Raw genomic sequence first — 21,520 nt, 5'->3', positions numbered from 1 at the left:
TGTTGATCAGGGTAGTGATGAAGGGTGCTAGTTCTTCGGCAGACTCCTTTATGAGAGAGGCTGGGCAAATTTCACCTTGACACTTGTATGGTTTTAGGCCAAGGATGGTTTTAATGGTCTCAGTGATGGCTACAGGGGTGTATTCGAATCTGGGTAGAGATGTGGGTGGAGTTGTTTGTACGTCTCAGGTGGGGAGGGGGGTGGTTCTAGCTTAGATGTTTTTGCCGTTAATTTTGTCTGGGAGTAAGGAAATGTTGCCAAGTAGAGCCTTTTGAATGTTATTGCACCATTGTGAGTCTTTGTTGCAGTGATCTGGTGGGGGTGCAGGGGATTCTAGCTCCCGTAAAATCAATAGTTCTCTAGTTATGGATTTAGCTTGCACAATTATTTGGTTGTAGGAGTTTCCTTTGCTTGGAGGATGGCTCATTTACATTCTGTGGCCAGGGTGTCAAATTGCCGCTTGTTTGCGTGAGTTTTTTTGTTCTCCAGGTGGTTTCGCCTGTTCTTTTTCCTAGGCGTAAGGCTTTAAGACTGGGGGTGTACCAGGAGTTTTGGTGTGCGGTGGGTTTAGGTTTGCAGATGCCCAGTGGGGCAATTTTGATAATGGCGCCAAGAATGGTGTGGTTTTAGTGCGCAACCATATGCACGGGGTTGAGTTTGGTTGCGTGGATTCCTGGAGAGAGTAGTCTGGGTGTGTTGAAGGAACAAGTTACTTACCTGTAACTGTTGTTCTCCAGCATGGGTCTGGCATGGTTTCACATGCTCATGAATATTCCCCGTCAGGCTGGGAATCCTCGGTAAAGAAAAATCAGTATCAGTTTCGTTTCTGATCTGTCTTTCGTAGTAGTAACCAATCACTGATCTCTGCGTCATACTGACCACAGCCAATGACTGCCATCTCCCTAAGCCCCGCCTCTGGCAGCCATCTACAGATTTGGTAGCAAGTGAAGTGGCAGTATGACCAAGTGAAGAGCCGCAGAGGGGTAGGCGGGAGGGTTCGCATGTGAATCCATGCCAGACCCATGCTGGAGAACAACAGTTACAGGTAAGTAACTTGTTACTTCTCCAGCATGGGGTCTGGCATGGATTCACATGCTCATGAATAAAAGGATACATAGCAGTACACACATGCACAACCACGGGAGGTGGCAACAGGCTCAATATTAAGCAATACAACAACTCAACATTAAGCATCTTTTACCTTCTCACCAGGCTCACCTTAGGCGAACAGGTTGCGCAGCACTGCTTGGCCGACCCTGGACTCCTCCCCGGAATCCCGGTCGACACAGTAGAATTTCGTGAAGGTGTGCGTCGACCTCCACGTAGCAGCCCTGCAGATGTCCAGCAGGGGCACACCAGATACGAACGCCGTGGTAGCTGCGATCGCTCTGGCGGAATGGGCTCTCGGACGGCCGGGCAGCGGTCGGTTTGCCAACCGATGACAGTACATGATACAGCCGGAGAGCCATCTGGAAATGGAAGCCTTTGAGAGAGCCTTCCCCTGATTGACAGGTCCAAAGTTCACAAAAAGTTGTGACGTCTTCCGAAAACTCTTTGTGCGGTCCACGTAGAACTTCAGCGCTCTAGCCACATCCAGCGAGTGCAAAGTCCTTTCAGCCGGAGACGAAGGCGACGGGAAGAAAACAGGCAACACCAAGGGTTCGTTGAGGTGGAAATCCGACGGCACCTTGGGCATGAAGGAGCGGTGCGTCCTGAGCACTACCCTTGTGTCGTGAAAAGTCAAGTACGGGGGCTTGCAGGAAAGGGCCTGGATCTCTCCCACCTGTCGTGCAGAGGTGATGGCCACAAGAAACGCTGTTTTCCACGACAAGAACTTCAACGGACCTGAGTGCAGAGGCTCGATCGGAGGTCCCATGAGCTTGGTCAGCACCACGTTGGAGCTCCCACACCGGGGCCGGAGCCTTCACCGGCGGGAACGATCTGAACAGTCCCTTCATTAATTCTTTCAATCGACGATGAGACCACAAAGACGTCCGTCCCGTGGTTCTGGTGTATCGGGAGATCGCAGCAAGGTGAATCTTGATGGAAGCGTGCGCCAGTCCAGCCTTGGCCAGAGTCAGTAGGTACGGCAGTACTTGAGGAGCCGTAATCCGTAGAGGGTTAATCTTCTGTGCGTGGCACCAGACAGAGAACCTCTTCCATTCTGTCCGTAGCATTTCAGAGTTGAGGACGCCCTGGCCTCTGCAAGAACCTCTCTGCAGTCGGCCGGTATGTCGTAACCTCCAAACTCTAACGCTGCAGGAGCCAGGCCTGCAAGTTCAGCGACTTTGGGTCGTGATGGAGGATGGCGCCTCCTTCCCTGGAGAGAAGATCCGCGTCCACTGGCAGCTTGATTGACGGGGACGCTGACAAGTCCAGAAGGTCCGGGAACCATATCTGCCTCGGCCACGCAGGTGCGACGAGGATCATCCTGCACTGTGACCTCTTGAGATGGTTGATGAGCCGGATCAGCAACGGCAATGGAGGGAACGCGTATAGAAACAGGCCATCCCAGGGGAACGAGAAAGCATCACCCATGCTCCTCAGCTGGGGAAACCTGCTGGCGAACCTCCGACACTTGGAGTTCGTCGCCGTCGCGAAACAGATCGATCTGGGGTGTGCCCCACCGTCTGAAGAGGCGGTCCACTAGATCCTGTCGTAGTTCCCACTCGTGGCACGAGTGCAGCTCTCTGCTGAGCGAGTCGGCGATGGTGTTTTTTATTCCTGCCAGATGAAACGGCACCAGAAACATCCCTTGGGCGACGGCCCAATGCCACAGATCCTGCGCCTCCTTGGACAGGGCTGGGGATCTGGTACCGCCCTGCTTCCTGATGTAGAACATGGTGGTGGTGTTGTCGGTGAAGATCCTCACCACCTTGCCCTTGACGGACGGAAGAAAGGACCTGAGGGCCCAAAACACTGCACGGAGCTCCAGGACGTTGATATGGAGGGACTTCTCCGTCGGAAGCCAAAGGCCTCTCGCGTGCAGATTTTCGGTGTGCGCTCCCACCCCACCCAGGGAGGCATCCGTGGTCACTGTCTTCTGGTGGCCGGGGGTCTGGAAGTCCATGCCTGCCGTCAGATGCGCGTGGGTGCCCCACCACGGGATCGCTCGTCGGAAGCTCTCGTCGAGTGTGATCCTGTCCTCGAAGCTGCCCGTCTGGATCCAGCGAGCGTCCAGGAACTCCTGTAACGGGCGCATCCAAAGCCTGCACAGGCGGATGAAATAAATGCAAGAAGACATCATTCCGAGGAGGGATTTGATGGACCTCACCCTGGCCGCGTCCGCAACCAGCATCCGCTGCACCTTGCCCAAGAGGGCCTTCGTCCTTTCCTCCGACGGAGACGCCAGAAGCGCCACTGTGTCGAGTTTCGCTCCCAGAAACCGTGCGTCTTGCGCGGGCACCAGGTGGGACTTGGCGTAGTTTATGGAGAATCCCAGGTCCGTGAGTAGTTGGACGGTCCTCGCCGTGTGCTCCGCGGCGAGCTCCCTTGTCTTTGCTCGCATGAGCCAGTCGTCCAGGTAGGGGTAGACGTGGATCCCCTCCAGGCGCAGCCGCGCCGCCTCCGGTGCGAGGCACTTGGTGAACACCCTGGGTGCTGGAGGGTGACCATCCGGAACTTCTGTGCCATGGTGAATTTGTTCAGTCGTCGTAGGTCCAGGATTGGACGCCATCCTCCTGTCTTCTTCACGAGGAAGTATCTTGAGTAAATTCCGGAGCCCCGAAGCCTCTTTGGGACGTGTTCGATTGCTCTCTTGAGCATCGCCTTTCCCTCCAAGAGAAGTTGAGGGACGTGATGTTCCTTCCTGGCCACGGGGGGACGCGCGGGCACTTCTTTAGAAACTCGAGCGCGTGACCCTGGGCTAGGGCATCCAGCACCCAACGGTCGGTGGCGATGGACTCCCACACGCTGATGAAGTTCACCAGCCGGCCTCCCACTGGGATGCTTTGGTGGGGGCCCAACCCCACGGCCGGTTCAGTCCTGTTTCAACGAGGCTTTGCCGCCTTGTCCTCCCTGGTGACGACGGCGGGGTCCGCCCGACTTGCCTCGTCCCCTGTAGGCTTCCTGTGACGACGAACGGGCCGCTTGACGGTAGGTGGAACATCCGCCGCCGGAACCTTTGGAGGCACCCTGCTTGCCACCGGTGCTCCGAAAGGGCAGCCGTCGTTGCTGGAGAACACCAAGAGCCCGGGCCGTCTCGGTGTCCGTCTTGATGGCTTGTAGGGATCGTCCACTGTTTTCCCAAACAGGTTGCTCCCGTCGAACGGCATGTCCAAAACTCTGGTCTGCACGTCCTGCCGGAAGTCCGTAGCCTTGAGCCATCCACGCCGTCTAAGGCACACGCCGTTGGCCAACTGGTGAAACCCCGTGTCAGCGATGTCCGTCGCTATCGTAATGGCGTGGTCCGACGCCACTTCTCCTTCCTGCAAGATCTCTAGGGCCTCCGCCCTCTTGTCGTCCGGTAGGAAGTCCAGCAGGGGGGCGATCTTGTACCACAACTCCATGTTGTAGCGGGCTACGATAGCCAAGGCGTTGGCAGCCTTAATCGTCGGCGCTGCCGATGCGTTGACTCTGCGTCCCATCGTGTCCAATTTCTTTCCCTCGCCGTCCGGGGGGGAAGGTTGACATAGGGGGGAGGGGGAGGGAAGGTTGACGTAGAGGCCGAAGCCCCCCCGCTTTCTTCCTGGCCACCACGGAGACGACCGAGTCCGGGGTCGGCTGTGCCCGAAGGCACAAGGGGGCCGCATCTGGGACCCGGTACTTCTTGTACCGATCCCTTCTCGCAGGCGTTGTGGATGGGTTCTTGAGGAGGGCGAGACCCTCATCCCAGATATCGTCCAGTAGAGGTACAGCGAGGACCGTCTTCCTCTTGGTCTCGCGCCGCTGATAAAGGAAACCTTCCTTCTCTTCCGGGCAGAGCTGGAAGAGCTTGGATGCCCTGGCGATCATGGCATGAAACGATCCAATCTCGTCGGGCGGAGAAGCCCGGGGAGGAGGTGACGACAGAAGATCCTCGTCGTAAACTTCGTCGTCTGTACCCGTTGCGGCCGTGTCCGTCCCCGTATCATCACCACGGGTCGGGGAGGAGGGCTGGGCAGGGCGCGATGGTTGAAAAGGAGGTGGAGGATGTACGGCAATCTCGTCCTCATCTCCGAGCAGAAGGACTGTATAGCCAACAAAATGGCCGCCGAGTTGTCTTGCAGCACTGGTTGAGGGGATTCCGACGGGTGCCCTCGACGTTCTCGTCGTCTCCTTCGTCGGGGTCCCGCCCGACGGGCTGGTCTTCTTCCACGCCAATGCCGTGGCTTAAGACTTCGATCAGCTCCTCTTCAGAGGAGGAGGCCGAATCCACGAGGGCCTCCTGCCCCCCCTTTTACTTCTCCGTCAGAGGTTTCACGGGGGTCCTGTCGATGGGCTTGAAAGAGGACTCCCTCCGCGGTGGCAGGGAGACTCTGGGCCCCGAGGTCGCCTCCACTGGTGTAGCCTCCACAGGCTGAGCCAGGGGCATCGCGACTGTCTCGATAGAGGCCTTGGCAGGGTGGATCAAGACTTTCACCACCTTAGGTGCGCTCACCGCCTTCTCCTTGGGGGGAGGGTCACCGCCTCGCTCCCCCTCCAATGGGGCCTTCAAGCTCGACCGGGGCCTCTCCAGAAGCTTCGCCGGGTGCTCGGACTTCCTCTTACCCGAGCCAGAGCGTTGGCTCGTGGTTGATGCACCGGGGAGTTTGCGCCCTGCCTGGCAACCGAATAGCCTGACCGTTCGGCGCTCCTGGTGCCAGCGGACTCGCAGTGGTGGCCTTCTGTTGGGCCCCCGTCGCCGGGGCGCCCTCAAAGGTCTTAGAAGACCGCTTGGACTTCTTTTTCTTGCCCGACGGGCTCTTCCCTTCCAGCCAGCTGGCGAGACGCAAATGGCGGTCCTTCATGGTCCGCTCCAACATGTTGCCGCAAAACGCACAGTCCTTCTCCACGTGCGTCTTGTCCTCATGCAGGCAGTAGAGGCAAAGGGAGTGTTCGTCCTCCTTGAAGACATTCTGAAGCTGGCATCCAGGGCAGACCCTGAACAGATTTCTGGGCGTCGAGCTTCCCTTCTCCTGGGCCATGTCCGAGATGGGCCTGAGAAACTTCTGAAGTCCTCCAAAAGCGTGGCTCGATGAAATCTTCACCCTTGAGGGGCGTAGAAGAATCCGACACGGATCCCCGTTGATCGGATAAAGAAACTGTGGAGCTTGAGGCTCTTTTGACCGAAAAAAGAGAATTTTCCTATGAAAAAGCGCGAAAACGCACTAAAGCTCGAGAGCAAGAGCACGAGGATCCCAACACTTGAACGTGCGGTAAACATCTGAAGATGGCTGCCAGAGGCGGGGTTTAGGGAGATGGCAGTCATTGGCTGTGGTCAGTAGGACGCAGAGATCAGTGATTGGTTACTACTACGAAAGACAGATCAGAAACAAAACTGATTTTTCTTTACCGAGGATTCCCAGCCTGACGACGTGGAATATTCATGAGCATGTGAATCCATGCCAAACCCCATGCTGGAGAAGGGGGCTCCTCCCTTGGGAGATGTTGATGGTGAAGAGTATGAGATTATGGTCTGACCACAGGCACGGGGCGTTGGCTATGATGGTCCACACTGTTCCTACCATAGCTCCAGCCATTCCCACTAGGAACAAAAAAGACATCACTAAGGATAAACTCCTCCCTCTCATCCTTCCCATCCTGAACAAATGCGTGTCCCAACATAACGACCCCACAGCCCTAGTAGACATCTTCAATCAAACATTGCTCAAAGCTATTGACAATATAGCACCACTCAAACTACAGAAAGCCAAACAGGCCCACCTGAACTCTTGGTTCACACCGCAGCTAAGAATTCTACGCAAAGAAAAACGTAAGGCTGAATCACTTTGGAAGAGTCACCCTTGTGACCTTAACAAAGATCGCCTCATCATTACTTCCCATAACTTCAAAGAGGCGATCCTACAAGCCAAAAAGGAGACCTATAACCAACGCATCGTTCAAGCGGAATCCAACACTAAGGAATTATTTAAAATCCTTAAAGAATTGGAATCACCATCCCCGGCGCCTGACACCTGCACTAAAGACAGCAAATGGTGCAATAACATCCAAAACGCCCTCCTCACCAAAATTACCACTTTGCAATCTAAAATTAACGCCAAACAAAATACCCTACTCTCCAACCCCCTCACCAAACCCTCCCATATTCCAACGGCCCCATTTACTCACAACCCTTTTAGTTTCACCCCACTCACCATCCTTGAGGTCGAAAACATCATTCTCAATCTAAAACCTTCCAACTGCCAAGGCGACTCCTGTCCAGCACCCATCATCAAGGAAGCAGCACACGACCTTGCTCCCTTTATAACTGCCTTCATTAACTCCTCCTTCCTAACAGGTACAGTACCTAACAACTTAAAGGACGCGTGGGTTATCCCCCTCCTAAAAAAACCGACACTAGACCCTGAAATACCAACTAACTATAGACCTATTACCACCGTACCGTTCCTACTTAAAATACTCGACAGAGCAGCTTACCTGCAGATTCAGAATTACTTAGAAACTAATAACCTCCTTGGCTCAAGACAATCCGGCTTCAGACCTAAGCATGGGACTGAAACAGCTTTACTCTATCTCAAAACTCAAATTGATGACCTTAAAGACAACGGTAAACTGGCCCTTTTACTACTACTGGATCTATCAGCTGCCTTTGATTTGGTCAATCACCAAATACTATGCAGGCATCTGAAGTCAGCGGCCCACTTCTCTGACAATGCATCCAATTGGATCAGGTCATTCCTTGACAATAGGCACATGAGAGTTTTCTCTCCTACCGCATCGGCCGATCCCACACCAGTCCTGTGTGGAGTCCCGCAGGGTTCTTGCGTCTCCCCAACTCTTTACAATGTCTTCACCAAACCTTTATTTGACGTGCTTGATTATCTGGGTGTCACTTACACTAACTACGCTGATGACACCCAGATACTCATACCCATCACTGGTGACTACATTACTGATTCCAAAGCCCTTAATGACATTTACCTTGTCATACAGGCATGGATGGTCCAGCATGAACTGTGCCTCAACGATGACAAGACTGAGCTTCTCATCCTAGGCACTCAACAGAGACTTAAACTAAGTCACCTGTTCAACTCCTTCAACATTGACGGCAATCTGATTAAAGTATCCAAAGACACCAAAACTCTGGGCATATACTTGGACGCTTCCTTGACACTCACTAGACAAACCAATGCAGTGGCCTCCGCGTCTGCTTACACCTGCAAATTGATCTCAGCCTGCCGCCCTTTCCTAACGGCCCAGAATTGCATCACCTTGGCCAGGACCTTGGTCATGTCCAAATTGGACTACTGTAATGCATTGTACCAGGGCACCAACCAGGGTAATCTTAAACTCCAGACAACCCAAAATAATGCCATTAGAGCAGCCCTTAACATCCCTCGATCTGCCCACATCTCAGAAACCAGAAAGAACCTCAACTGGGTCTCAGTCGCCCAAAGGATCTCCTTGAAAGCACTGGCCCTCACCTACAAATGCATCAACCACCAAGCTCCCTCATACCTAGCCTCGCGCTTCACTCATTATACACGAGCACTCAGATCTGTACAAAACCAAGGTCTTGCGATCCCCAGATTTAAGCTTCAATCTGCTGGAGGCACCAGCTTCCCTGTCCTGGCAGCCAAGCTCTGGAACACCGTACCACTTCTGATCAGAACCCTACCTTCATTCAACCAATTCAAACACAAAGCCAAGCTCTGGTTAGTCACTTCCTACTAACAATTGCTCCTCTTTATTGAATGGGCCAGCTGGGACCCTACTTGCACTGATCTATGTCTGATCTGTAACGCCTACTGTTTACTTGTCGCAATCGGTCGGGACTATTGTGATTATATGTAATGTACTGTTCCCTTACTTGTAAATATTATGTAACTGTTTGACTAAGATATGCGCCCGGTTGCCCTTGGGCCTGGCCTGCGCTATATAAATAAAATAAATACAAATACAAATGGTCGTAGTGCAGTTACAGTCTGCCAACCAGTCAAGGGGGCAAACTTTATTGTGTGTTGGCTTGACTATACGCTGGCTAAAGCTTTGCGTTTCTAGCGTGCTTGCAATTGACAGTGCCTGGGCATCTGCAGGGTCGTTAAGGTCAAGATTGAAATCTCCCATGATGATTTTTGATGAGGGCTTGGTTTTGATCGAGAGGAGTTGTGCAATGTCTTCATAACGATCGCAGAGGTTCTGGTGGGGTATATAGAAACTCAACCCCCCCCCCCCGACCCTCTTTCCTGCACGAACATGGACAGCCGCTCTGGGAGAAAACAGACTCACACCTGAGCCGTGCACATGACATGTCCCAATACTATGGTTGGGCGAGGTCTGGCAATTATCGACAATCCCTCACACCTGACTTCCATTACACTTCCCCACATGGATAAAACATGAGAGCACACTGAGCGAGGCAAAACACACAAAGGTACAGCATTTTCGAGTTGGTAGCTGAACGAGGGGAGAAAGACGGCCAGGCACAAGAGGTTTGTGAAATGGGCAACACCCATGACCTTGTTGACAGGAAGCAGTTACTTTCAAGAAACCTTCAAAGCGTAAAGAATCCTGCATTGTGTGTCGGAGATACAGAGGGTCCTCCTGCGTAACTGACCAAGGCCCTTTTATTTTGACAGACTCCACTAGGTCTGCGTTATTTTTTGATGGTCATAGCTTACTCCCATCTTTCGATTTATGTTTAGATATGCGTTCTACCAACCCATTGAAGTTCAGTAAACACCATTGAACCATTACTTGTGTCTGTCTTCACTGTTTGATACAATGCCTTCCTTACAATCCCTACACCAAATATCTATCTTTTTATGAACATCCCACCAACACAGATTACCTTTATCTCAACTCTGTTCCCATTTGATTCAAGTGATTTGGGCGGGAGGTCATACCAATCGTAGCAGTGCCGCTACCATCTGATCAGAGAGTTTAGGAATACTTGTGATTAAATGACTACTCTGTGGCAATATCATAGTTGTTAACATGATCCATTCCAATCCGTAGGTGCATATGCATTACTGGTTTTTTCTTTGCATTCTGGGACCTGTAGTCTGAGTTTTATAATAGGAAAGGAATAACTACAAATCCCAGAATGCAAAGAAAAAACCATGACTGGATAAGCACCTACATATTGGGATGGATCATGTTGGCAACAATGCAGTACATAGATAAGTAGTGGCTAAGGTACCTACTCTGCATCACAATACTACTAAACCAGCAGTGATCAAATTGTAAGGGTGAAACGGACAGCCCAACCAGTATACCTCCTTAACTGTTTAGCTAAGGCAGGCCACACTTTCTAGGAGAGAATGAGCTGCAACAGAAGAAATCCAAATACCAATAGTACTGTGATACCCACATAAATGAATATCCAACCAAGGTTCTATAAAAATAGGATCTTTAATTAAATGAACAAAAATGTGCACAATATAAACAATGGTGACTACCCCTCTGTAAAGGAAACACATTAAAGCAGACATTCAAATAAAGGGGCACTCCAGATTTGTAGCCAGGTGTGTGCTCAGGCAAAGGTTTCAGTAGCAAAGTGACAAAGCTATTAACAGGTCTTTAAAAAAAGTAGCGAAGGGGGATTTAAAAGTCACTAGGGTCATTTAATACAGATATGGGATAGAGCCACTTCAAATAACTTTAATACTTGACTTTCAGAGCTCAGTGGCATTGAGCGCCAGGCTTTGTGGTGTCAAACAAACCATCTGGGGTAAATCGGTGAAAAGCAATGATGACTCCAATGATGCAGTGCTGCTCGGGAGTGGTGATGGGAGGCAGTGTGTGGTCAGCTAGGCTGAAAGGCTTGGCAGCCCTGGGTGCAGAGGAGTGTAGACTTGGCTTTGGCTCCAAACCGGTTCAACTAGCCTAAAGCATTGTGGGACTCCAGCAGTGACGGCTTGGAGCTAAATTAATCTTGTAAGCAGGCAGTGTAGAGTAGTAGTCGATAAATTACAGCTGGGTCATAGATGCAGAGATGACAGAGCTTTGGCATAGATCTCTGAGATGTGGAGGCAGTTTAGTGTAGAGATCAAAGAGGACTCGGACGGTTCCCTTGCAGCAGCTTTGATGGCGTCAAAGGTGCCCAAACAAGCATCAAGGGAGTTCACAGATCCAGGGATCACATCCTTGATTCTGTGGTTGTTGGGCGACCAGATCCAGACAGTCAGGGACAGGGTAAGCTCCTTCCTCTTCCCTTCCCAACTAGGACACTTGTAGAAAGCATCTGAAGGGTTCCATCACATCCAGTGAGCAGGGTCCTGTGTACCATTGTCTCAGTGAGGAAGCCTTCTCAAATCCACCTTTTGGATGGTTGTTTTGTGTTTCAGCAGCTGTGTTCAGGAATGCACATTTCACCTTAGAACCTGTCCTGTTGACATTTTCAGGGCAGCTGCTTGGAATTTCAGTAGATGGTCACAGCTAGGTACATGGGCGCATTATACATTTTGGTATTGAGCATTATGAAATTGAATTAGCAGATCTCACTTTCAGAAACAGAATTACATGCATAATTTTTCTCACTAAAAATGAAAAAAACTTAAGCTATCCCACCTTCACCAAATGGCATTCTGTCACAATACCAAACATGGCAACGTACTATTGTGCGCCTCAACCTCATCATGCTATACACGCAGGGTTGTCCACACTCCAGGCCTCGGGCCGGATGCATTTCAGATTTTTAGGATATCTCAAATTAATATTTATGGCATACAATAATTCTGAATATATGTAAATTGTTTTCTCAGGAATAGATATGGAGTTGGACAACCCTGGATCTATGTGAATTGGCCTATTTTCAACTGGTCAAATTCCATTCTACCACATTTTTCCACTGCTCTTTTTTACTGGGCAGTACGAGGGAACCCGCTGTACCCCCTCTTAACTTTCCCATCCCCACCTTTCCATATGCCCCAACAAACCAATTTCGTCCCTGCTGTTAAAAAAAAAAAAAACAAAGGAGTTGGTATGCAGCCAAAACACAAACCCACTATACAATAGTACTATTCTCCAGTAGGTATGCAGCACGTCAAAACAAGGATTGATGCCACACCATCGGTGGTCTGCAATCAAGGTTTCAGAGTGTACCCAATTCTCTTATTAGGTGACCCAGATTGTAGTGACAGTATGGGCCTGCGACATGTTCCGGCAGCCAAAGCTACACACATGTGCAGATTAATCTGGACAGGACCACAGGCCTACACTGCACGGATTAACCATCTTTAGTAAAGGAGCTGCCTAAATAGAGTTTCTAACTAGGAAATGCTTGGGATGTGACAGATAGTTATGTCATGCCTTATTTACAGGACATGGACGAGATAGAATTGTGTGTCCCTTCCTTTTCTACGCCACCTCAAGTAACAATAGTAACATACATGATGCAGACTTGCAATACATGTAAAGCTAGATCATCGTTTTACGGATTGTTTAGACAATGGTATTCTAAGAAAATTCATGCATCAGAGCTCCAATGAGAAGCAACTGTGAATGGTGATAAAAGACGGTCTGCTTTGGGGCACTGTGGAACAGCCAAGCAAAATGGCAGGCAAGCCTAGAGGATCAGTGGGAACTTGGCACCATAATCTGTTGTGTATGCACCCATCAATTGCCTGCATCGGCAGATCAGCTGGTCAATAAAAGATGGCGACTACTAGTGGAGCCCACTCAGTGAAACCCCAATGCGACCTGCGCGGCAAGGCAGGTCCGAGATCTGAGGGCAGCTTGAGTATACGACCACGTGTCGGGACAGAGTGCCGTAGGCGAAGTCAGAGCGGTGGTGAGACATATGGAGGTGAGGGATGCATGGTGGCGGAGGCCGTGTCAGGGCGGCGCAGCCGCATAGTTGCGGCGGTTGGGTATTCTCCCAGTCTCCAGAGATCAGCACCCAACGGCCAGTCTGCGGCGGGCTGGTGCAGCCTCCCGCTCTGCTATGTACGAGGCTGTTGGCAGAGCACTGGAGCACAAGCTGTCAGCTGGGAATACAGCAGAGGTTAGTTATGAGCTGGTGAAGAGATTACACAGGAAAGACACTTTAACGGCATAGCTGGCGTTTCCTTGGATAGCCGCAAAATAGTCCAGCATACAATACCTTGATGTGAAGAAGCAGCTGTTGGGCTCCTGTACTTAATTAAGATTGGTGCCACAGTACACTAGTGACACGCACAGCAACCCAAGCTGCCCCTGGAATATCACTGCACACACAGTGCACTCCTAGAGCACCAGCGGCAGGAGCCAATAATTAAAGTCACTTGACGTGCGACAGGAATGTGGCATGTGCAGTGGAGGCCTTTGCTGTTAATTGGAGCTAGGGCCTAGTTCCTAGGCTGAGAAGAGGAGCCTATATAGTGCTTAGGTGTCATGACTCGAGGTGCAGGGGGTGGTAAGAAGCCCAGCAGTATGGATTGGTTCGCCCGACAAGTCGGGGAGCCTCAGCAGCAGCTCATCACCCCCATGGCGGCTCAACCGGATCCTGCCCCTACAGAGACTCAACAAATACTTTAAAGCATGCAGAAAGGGTTCGCTGCAGCCCACGAAAAACTCGATATTACCATGAACGTCAAAACCATATGGGCACAGGTGGTGAAAGAAGTGCAGCAAATTATTGAGGTGGACGAGAAGATTGGCATGACGGAAGATAACATGCATGAATTGTAAGCTATAGTTGCTACACCTGCAAAAGAGACGAAGGTTGCGGAATTGAAGTGTGATGATTTGAAGTAGAGATCCCATAAAAACATTTGTATTATTGGAGTCCTCAAGGAGGCATGGTCAGGCAATATGGAACAGGCGGTTGAGGTGCTCCTCCGGCAGCTACGGAAAAAAACACCATTATCCACCTTTTTTGCAGTAGAGAGGGCGCATAGGGTGTTTGCTCCAAAACCGAAACCAGGGGATTTCCCCGAGGCCAATAAGGACCAAAATCCTGAATTATTGTGACGGGGATTTCCTGTTGAAGCTGGCCAGGGACAAGCAGGAATTGCAGCTGGGATCCCAGGTGGTGTGGTTGTTCGCTGACATTTCAATCACTGTCCAACAGGAGCACCGGCAATTCCTGGGGGTTAAGAAGCCCCTCCAGTAACGCAATATCCAATATGCCACGTACCCGGCCAGACTGCATTTTCAGTTTAAGGAGAAGCTGTATTTCTTTACTGTTCCAGAGGAAGTCGTAAAATGTATTGAAGCTCAAATCCTACCACATAGCAGCGAGGCGACCTCTGGCTCCTCAAAGACCTGAAGATGGAATTTCTATTCCTTTAGAGACTACCATTGTTTGCTCTAGATTATTGGTTGATGGTAAAAGGCACTGTGTGGATTCAGATTGCACCCACTGAGCTAGCAACGTCTCAAGATGATGCAGGATAGTGCCACAAGCCGCAGCAGTTAGCCCCGCCACAATTGCGCACTATTTTTGCTGCGGGAATGTGTGTGGGGGTTGTGGGGACTAAATCACCCAAGGTAGGGAGAAAAGAGGTGGGCAGAATGGTGTGGGTTAAAAGTTTTCAAAAATTGTCTTCATACAGTTTTCTTTTTATTGTTGCCAAGAAAACGCTTTACCAGGTACATACGTGCCACCCGATAACTCCCCTCTAGGGATATGGTCACACCCAGGAATGACTGCAATTAATGTGATAAGTTGTAAGGTCCGCAGAACGGGTAATTATACGAAAACTAAGAAGATTGATTCATATGTCAACAGCCATAAGATCAATGTATTGTTCCTCCGAGAGACGCATGCCACAGCTAGGGTTAATAGGAATATCAGCCCTGTGTGGGAACAGGTACTACACTTCCTACTCAACTCAGTCCCAGGGGGGGTCTTGACCCTTATTCACAAGTCCCTTAAATTCACAGGGAAATGTACACACATTGACCCAGATGGCCGATATGCAGTAGTACATGGCGTCCTTGAAGGAGTCCTTGCTCCTAGTTAACATATTTGGGCCCAAAGTAGATTCCCCCGACTTCTATGTAAATATAGCATCTATTATAGATGCATACCCAACAATGCCTACACTGTGGGGCCAGGACATAAATACAATCTTAAACCAGTGTACGGACAGGACTGTCACGGCCCCTAGGCCCCCATCTAGAGTGGTGCACTGCCCGCTGGACCAGATGGACAGGTTGGCCATACGTGATGCAGAAGAGTCATTACACCTATTCCTCAGCGCACGACATGGCATCGCGCATAGACATCTTTGTGATTTCACAGCCCCTTGTGGGGAAGGTGTTATCCACAGACATCTTCCCGCGCACACTCTGATCATTCTCCCATAGTGTTGCGGATGATGTAGGGCAGGGCCATAATTTACAGGGCATGGAAATTTCAAATCTGAGACTTTGAAAGATATAGTGTTTAAAAGGTCCGACCCAGAAATCCTCTGTCTTCCAAAGTTTCTATGAAGACCTGTACAGGGCCAGACCACCAAAAGGCGAGCAAGCTATGCACTCCCTATTGGATGACGTCCCGTGATCTAGATTGTCCGCCAGCGCCAGAGAGCAAATTAATACACTGTTCACGGTCGAAGACATGCCACTAATCAAAACACTCCCTAGAGGTAAAGCGCCAGGTCCAGACACACTGACGGCAGAGTTATATACGGAATATGGTTATATCCCCTCCACCCCCATCTCCTCCTACTTAATCACTGGAGACCTCTGTCCTCATGGAGTCGCTCCGTGAGGCCAAAATAACTACTTTCAAACCAGACAAAGCCAGCAACGAGTGTAAGTCTTATAGACAGTTGTCACTCATGATTGTAGACTCCAAGATCTTTGCAAAGATCATAGCGAACCAGTTTCTCCGCCTGATGCCTCACCTAGTCATAGTGACCAGGCATGGTTCATTACTGATCGGTCAACGGCGCTTAATATCCACTGCTTGTTCAACATCATGGTATTTGTGTCCCCTGTGGATTCTGATGCTGCCTTAACACTGGATTCGCAGAAAGCATTTGATATGGTGTCATGGGAGTATTTATTCACAGTATTGAGGAAGATGGGATTTGGAATCCAATATTTGTTTGCCTAGCGCACACCTAGGTTTAAGGTTTTTTTACAGGATTTGTTGAAAATTTACGGGGTGCCGGGGAGAATAACAACCTTGACACTGGGTTGTTTTAACCTATGTAAATCCAACAGATTGTCCACAAGATTGTGGAACTCTCCCGTCCCCTGCACACCCTTTATACTGTAGAAACAGTCAATATTTCTATACAATGGTAATATTCAGTTTCTTTCAGAAAAAAGAAGAAATTAATGAGAGAAGCTAATTCATGACACTATTATAATAAAACAGAATGATGGGGACCATCGGTTTTAATTGAATTTTAAATTAATTGTTATAGATATGAATTTCAATTCATTCATCATCCAGTCTTTGTAAACATAATAACGTAAATGTGTTCATTTTGAGGTTACATTCAATATAATAATACAAGGGCATACAAGGTACTCATCACACTTTCTATACAATAGGCTTTTCACATGGTATATCCACAGAAAGTAATGATGAATATTTTCTCGACGCGTTTCGGGGTGTCCCCTTCTTCAGGAATTGATAGCCCTCTTCATTGCCGTTAATCTTTGTTTCGTCTATAATGTATGATACAATGATCAAATTTTAGATTCTCACTGATAACTGTCATTTAACTCTTGGGAGAAATTTTTAATAATAATCACCTGGATGTTCAATGTGGAATATCCTAACTGGATTTATTATCAATAGCAATAACAGCCCAATAATGGTTATTCAACCTGTAGATGTGATAAAAAGACAATAGGGAAAGCTCAATTAAAAACGGGATCTTAATTCATGAAGGAAAATCTAGTCATGTAATATCTAAGAAAAAATATTACCTTTCGGTATTTCTGTAAAAAGCTACTACATCCATGGAATGGGTCGCTGTGGTATGTAGAGAGTCCTCAGGTACGGAGGTAGTGCAGTAATGGGCGATTCCTCCACTCGTGTCTGTAAAAACACGTATATATACTATATTAGATACACGAAAACAATGGGGTGGGATCATTCTGTGGAGAGTATTCTGTGAAGGCCTCTAGGCTCATGATATGCAATTGGGGAGCTGTTTACAAAGGATTCTCTTACCTCCTTCCTGAGAAGATGGCCGGTGCTGTAGCTCGAACCGTTCTACACGGTTTTCGCTAAAGATGGCCACTATTTACATTATGACGTCATCACGTCGAAGCGTGACGACGTCACTATGTTTAGAACGTCAGCGTGTGACGGGAAAACAGACGTCATACGGACATATTTTAGAAAACAATGTGTAATTAACCAATAGTATATAGGTGTATATCTATACTGGTGCAGGGAGTTTGAGTCAAATGAAATAAAGGTGAAAAGAGTCGAAAGATAAATGTGAGGAGTGTCTCATGTAACTTCTGGGAAATCTATTGTTTTCGTGTATCTAATATAGTATATATACGTGTTTTTACAGACACGAGAAAGGTAATATTTTTTCTTAGATATTACATGACTAGATTTTCCTTCATGAATTAAGATCCCGTTTTTAATTGAGCTTTCCCTATTGTCTTTTTATCACATCTACAGGTTGAATAACCATTATTGGGCTGTTATTGCTATTGATAATAAATCCAGTTAGGATATTCCACATTGAACATCCAGGTGATTATTATTAAAAATTTCTCCCAAGAGTTAAATGACAGTTATCAGTGAGAATCTAAAATTTGATCATTGTATCATACATTATAGACGAAACAAAGATTAACGGCAATGAAGAGGGCTATCAATTCCTGAAGAAGGGGACACCCCGAAACGCGTCGAGAAAATATTCATCATTACTTTCTGTGGATATACCATGTGAAAAGCCTATTGTATAGAAAGTGTGATGAGTACCTTGTATGCCCTTGTATTATTATATTGAATGTAACCTCAAAATGAACACATTTACGTTATTATGTTTACAAAGACTGGATGATGAATGAATTGAAATTCATATCTATAACAATTAATTTAAAATTCAATTAAAACCGATGGTCCCCATCATTCTGTTTTATTATAATAGTGTCATGAATTAGCTTCTCTCATTAATTTCTTCTTTTTTCTGAAAGAAACTGAATATTACCATTGTATAGAAATATTGACTGTTTCTACAGTATAAAGGGTGTGCAGGGGACGGGAGAGTTCCACAATCTTGTGGACAATCTGTTGGATTTACGAAGATGGGATTTGGCTCCACCATGATTAGTCACATCAAGCTCCTATACGCCCACCTGATGGCAATGGTCCTGGTGAATTTGCTAGTCTCCGAGCTGCTCTCCCTCAGCAGAGGCACCCGGCAGGGCTGCCCCCTGTCGCCAATATTATTTGCACTCACGATCGAACATATGGAGACTTGATTAGGGAACGTCTGAGGAAGCGGGGGCTGCAGTTGTTGGCACCCGCAGAAATGATTTCCCTTTCTGCGGATGATGTACTGCTATACGTCAGATCCACAAGTGAATCTAGATCCGATAATGCAGGATATCACACATGTTGGAGATTACCCAGGCTGTCTCGTGAACTTAACCAAATCTGAAATATTGCCATCAACTGCCAGAACGGTGAAACCGAATGGAGACTTCCCTCTGCGATGGACACATGATTGCATCAAATTCCTGGGGGTCAGTGTCTAGGGAGAAGAGCTCACTACTACAGGACTATACCACCCTGGAACAGTTTATGTGAGGGCTGGGGGGGAATTAGTAGGTGGAAGCTTGTGCCCATCTCGTTGGCGGGTAGATTGGCCCTGCGTATAATTATAATCCTTCCTAAATTACTATATACCTTTACCAATGTCCCCCTTTGACCGGGCAAAGCCTTCGCCAGGCTCCATGGGTCCCTCTCCCAATTTTTGTGGAATGCGGGTGCAATCTGGAAAAAACAGATGAAAATGACGCTTCCCTACAATATCGGAGAATTTGCAGCATCACACCTCAAGAAGTGCTGGTTTTCAGCCCAGGCGCAATTCACCTAGTTTTGATAACGGGGGACCCCATCCCACCACATGTTAGACTAGAGCAGTTGGCAGCAGACTAGACAGCGTATGAGGATGACTTTCCCTGTGACTAGGTGCTCACTAAAGTTACAGTGTGGCTGGCCATTGTCGTGAAAACAGAGGCCGGCCTCTCCCCCACCTTGGATAGGTCACTCAGTGCAGACTTGGAGCAGCTGTGATAGAGGTCTTTGGGGGACTTGTTCCCGGTAGGGAAATTCCTCATGCTACAAACTATGAAACATGAACACAGAGGTGACAGATTGGACAGTCACATAGGTTGAGGGCTGTGGTCTCTGCATGGTGGGAGGGTTACACTCTTGAACCCCCTGAAAATGAACTCCATAAATATATTTCTAATTCAAGCGGAGTGAGCAGGCTGGTAGTCGCACTGTATAAAATCATGGGTCAGATAGATAGGAATAACCCCAAGGTCAGGCTTCAGTGGGCTGAAGATATGGGTGTGGTCCTTTCAGATGAACAGTGGTATAGGATGTGCTCACTCACCAAAACGGTTGTTGAATTCTAGGTTCAATCTGATGCAATTCAAAATTCTTAACAGACTGTACTATACACATGATAGAATCAACAAGCTATACCCATCTGCAAACAGATGCCCCAGATTTAAACTCGGAAACGCAGATGATTTGCACATGCTGTGGTGCTGCAGTAAACTTTATGAACTCTGGACATATGTGCTGAACACATTATCTGCGGTGGTGGGTCTGCCTGTTCCATTCTCACCCATGGGTGCACTATGGGCTGTGGACAGACATGCCGTTGAGATGGAACAGACCTTTCCTCAATGTGGGTTGTATAATTGTATATTGCTAAACTGTGTATGGTGCCCCCTCTTCCCCCCCCCCACAGGGCAGGGATTGGTTGTCTGACGTGGTCCAAAAACTGTGAGGGAACTTATGTAGGAATGCTACCGAGAACGTCAAGGCTCAAAGATAAATGGGGTGAATTTCACAGGTTCCTAGACATACGTTCCAGGTGTGCGGCCTACCATGAAAGTGATACTTAGGCTATGTTTATATCACAAAGGGCTGGGAGTAAGCAAATGCTGTTCGCTTCCTGACAAGGTTGGGTCTGTTTTATACTCACTGGTTTGTTGTTAAAGTATCTATGTTGGAAAGCGTGATCTGGTGATGCATCCATGCCATCATGATGTGCTCTCACTGCCAAGCATAAATAAAGGCTTATAAAAAAGAAAAGTGTCTGCTTTAAGATGTGCTCAAAGTGCATTTTCCCTCTCAAAAGCCACCTTTTACATCAAACTTACTACACATCACTTAGAATTTTAAAACATTTAACAGTACAGCTAGTAGCGCTTGCCCCTAGATATAAACAAGAAAGGCATACTTTCTAAATTTGGCTTACATATGCATGATTTTTGGTCTCAAGTGCAGGAAGGCTAGCCATCAATTTGAATTCAATTTCACCATTGATCCCCTTCTGTCTCTGCTGGCCTATACTTCTACCAGGCCTCCAAATAAGGTGCGTACTAGGCCTTTTTACGCATGAAAATCTTGTAAATACGACAGCTTTATTATTTTCCTGTGTACATTTACACACAGGTTTAGAGCAGAGGGCAGTGCAAAGGTCAGGTTACTTGACAGAAACCAGAAGGCTTCTTTTGATTTTTATCTACATGGATGTAATTGCAAGCCACCTCCTGAAACAGAATGTATTTATCTGAACCCTTTCAAAAAAAGAAACTGCACACTGTGATGAAAGGAATGTTTTTTTTTTCCATTCAGCTTCAGAAGCACTGTGCATATTTTCCTAGAATTTTAGGATTGTATAATTAATAAGATGGAAAACTAAGTTGCAATTGAGAATTAATATTTTGTAACAAATTATGCTTTTGTTTCCAATTAAAGCAAACCATTATTGCACAATTTTATTTTGTTCCGATGCGGAGGCACATCGTTTTTACACTTATAATTTAATTTTCACTCCAATTCTAAAAAAGTGTGTAAAATGATGACTATGCACAATCTAGTTTACATCCATTCAACCTTGCAGTCAATGGGGTACATTAAATGATCAGGGGCAGCAGAGTCTTTGCTCAAGGGTGAGTGATTGTCATTACACCAATCACAGGTGTTCTAGCCTCTCAAACCTTCAAGACTACAATTAAAACATCCAAAACCTGACTCCAGGAAATGCAAGCACTGTTAAAAACCAAATTAAATTTAGATTGATAATTCAAATAGAAACTCAGCAAAACCTGTCCCTGTGATAATCCAGATAGGTATTTAACTATGTAGCGCTTCATAAATGGTTCGTCCATCCAACATTTAGGTACTGTGATTATTATACCTCAGTTAACTGACCTCTGAAGGATGTTAGCCAATAAAATAGCTCAGCCGGTTGAGCACTCGTCGTTGCAATCTGTGCGT

At 47.8% G+C, this 21,520-nt stretch overlaps 1 protein-coding gene and 2 long non-coding RNA genes across 3 annotated transcripts in view; 1 reads left to right on the top strand and 2 right to left on the bottom strand.

The window, feature by feature from the left end:
• Window positions 1–21,520, bottom strand: part of WWC3 (WWC family member 3) — a gene marked incomplete at its 5' end in the record, with an annotated part of 1,141,234 nt that overhangs the window by 708,355 nt on the left and 411,359 nt on the right. The window lies entirely within an intron of this gene.
• Window positions 16,383–17,502, bottom strand: LOC138528601 (uncharacterized). The gene is made up of 3 exons (XR_011284183.1): window positions 16,957–17,502; window positions 16,780–16,854; window positions 16,383–16,692 (listed from the first exon to the last, which is right to left on the bottom strand). It is a non-coding gene; the product is annotated as an uncharacterized lncRNA (long non-coding RNA).
• LOC138527797 (uncharacterized) lies at window positions 17,596–18,140 on the top strand. Its single transcript, XR_011284044.1, has 2 exons — window positions 17,596–17,743; window positions 17,831–18,140. It is a non-coding gene; the product is annotated as an uncharacterized lncRNA (long non-coding RNA).

This window comes from Ambystoma mexicanum, chromosome 7q (genome assembly GCF_040938575.1).
Source record: "Ambystoma mexicanum isolate Mex_15411 chromosome 7q, UKY_AmexF1_1, whole genome shotgun sequence".
Taxonomy (NCBI): Eukaryota; Metazoa; Chordata; class Amphibia; order Caudata; family Ambystomatidae; genus Ambystoma; species Ambystoma mexicanum.
The sequence above is the reverse complement of the archived record's forward strand: the minus strand, read 5'-3'. Positions and strand labels throughout refer to the sequence as shown.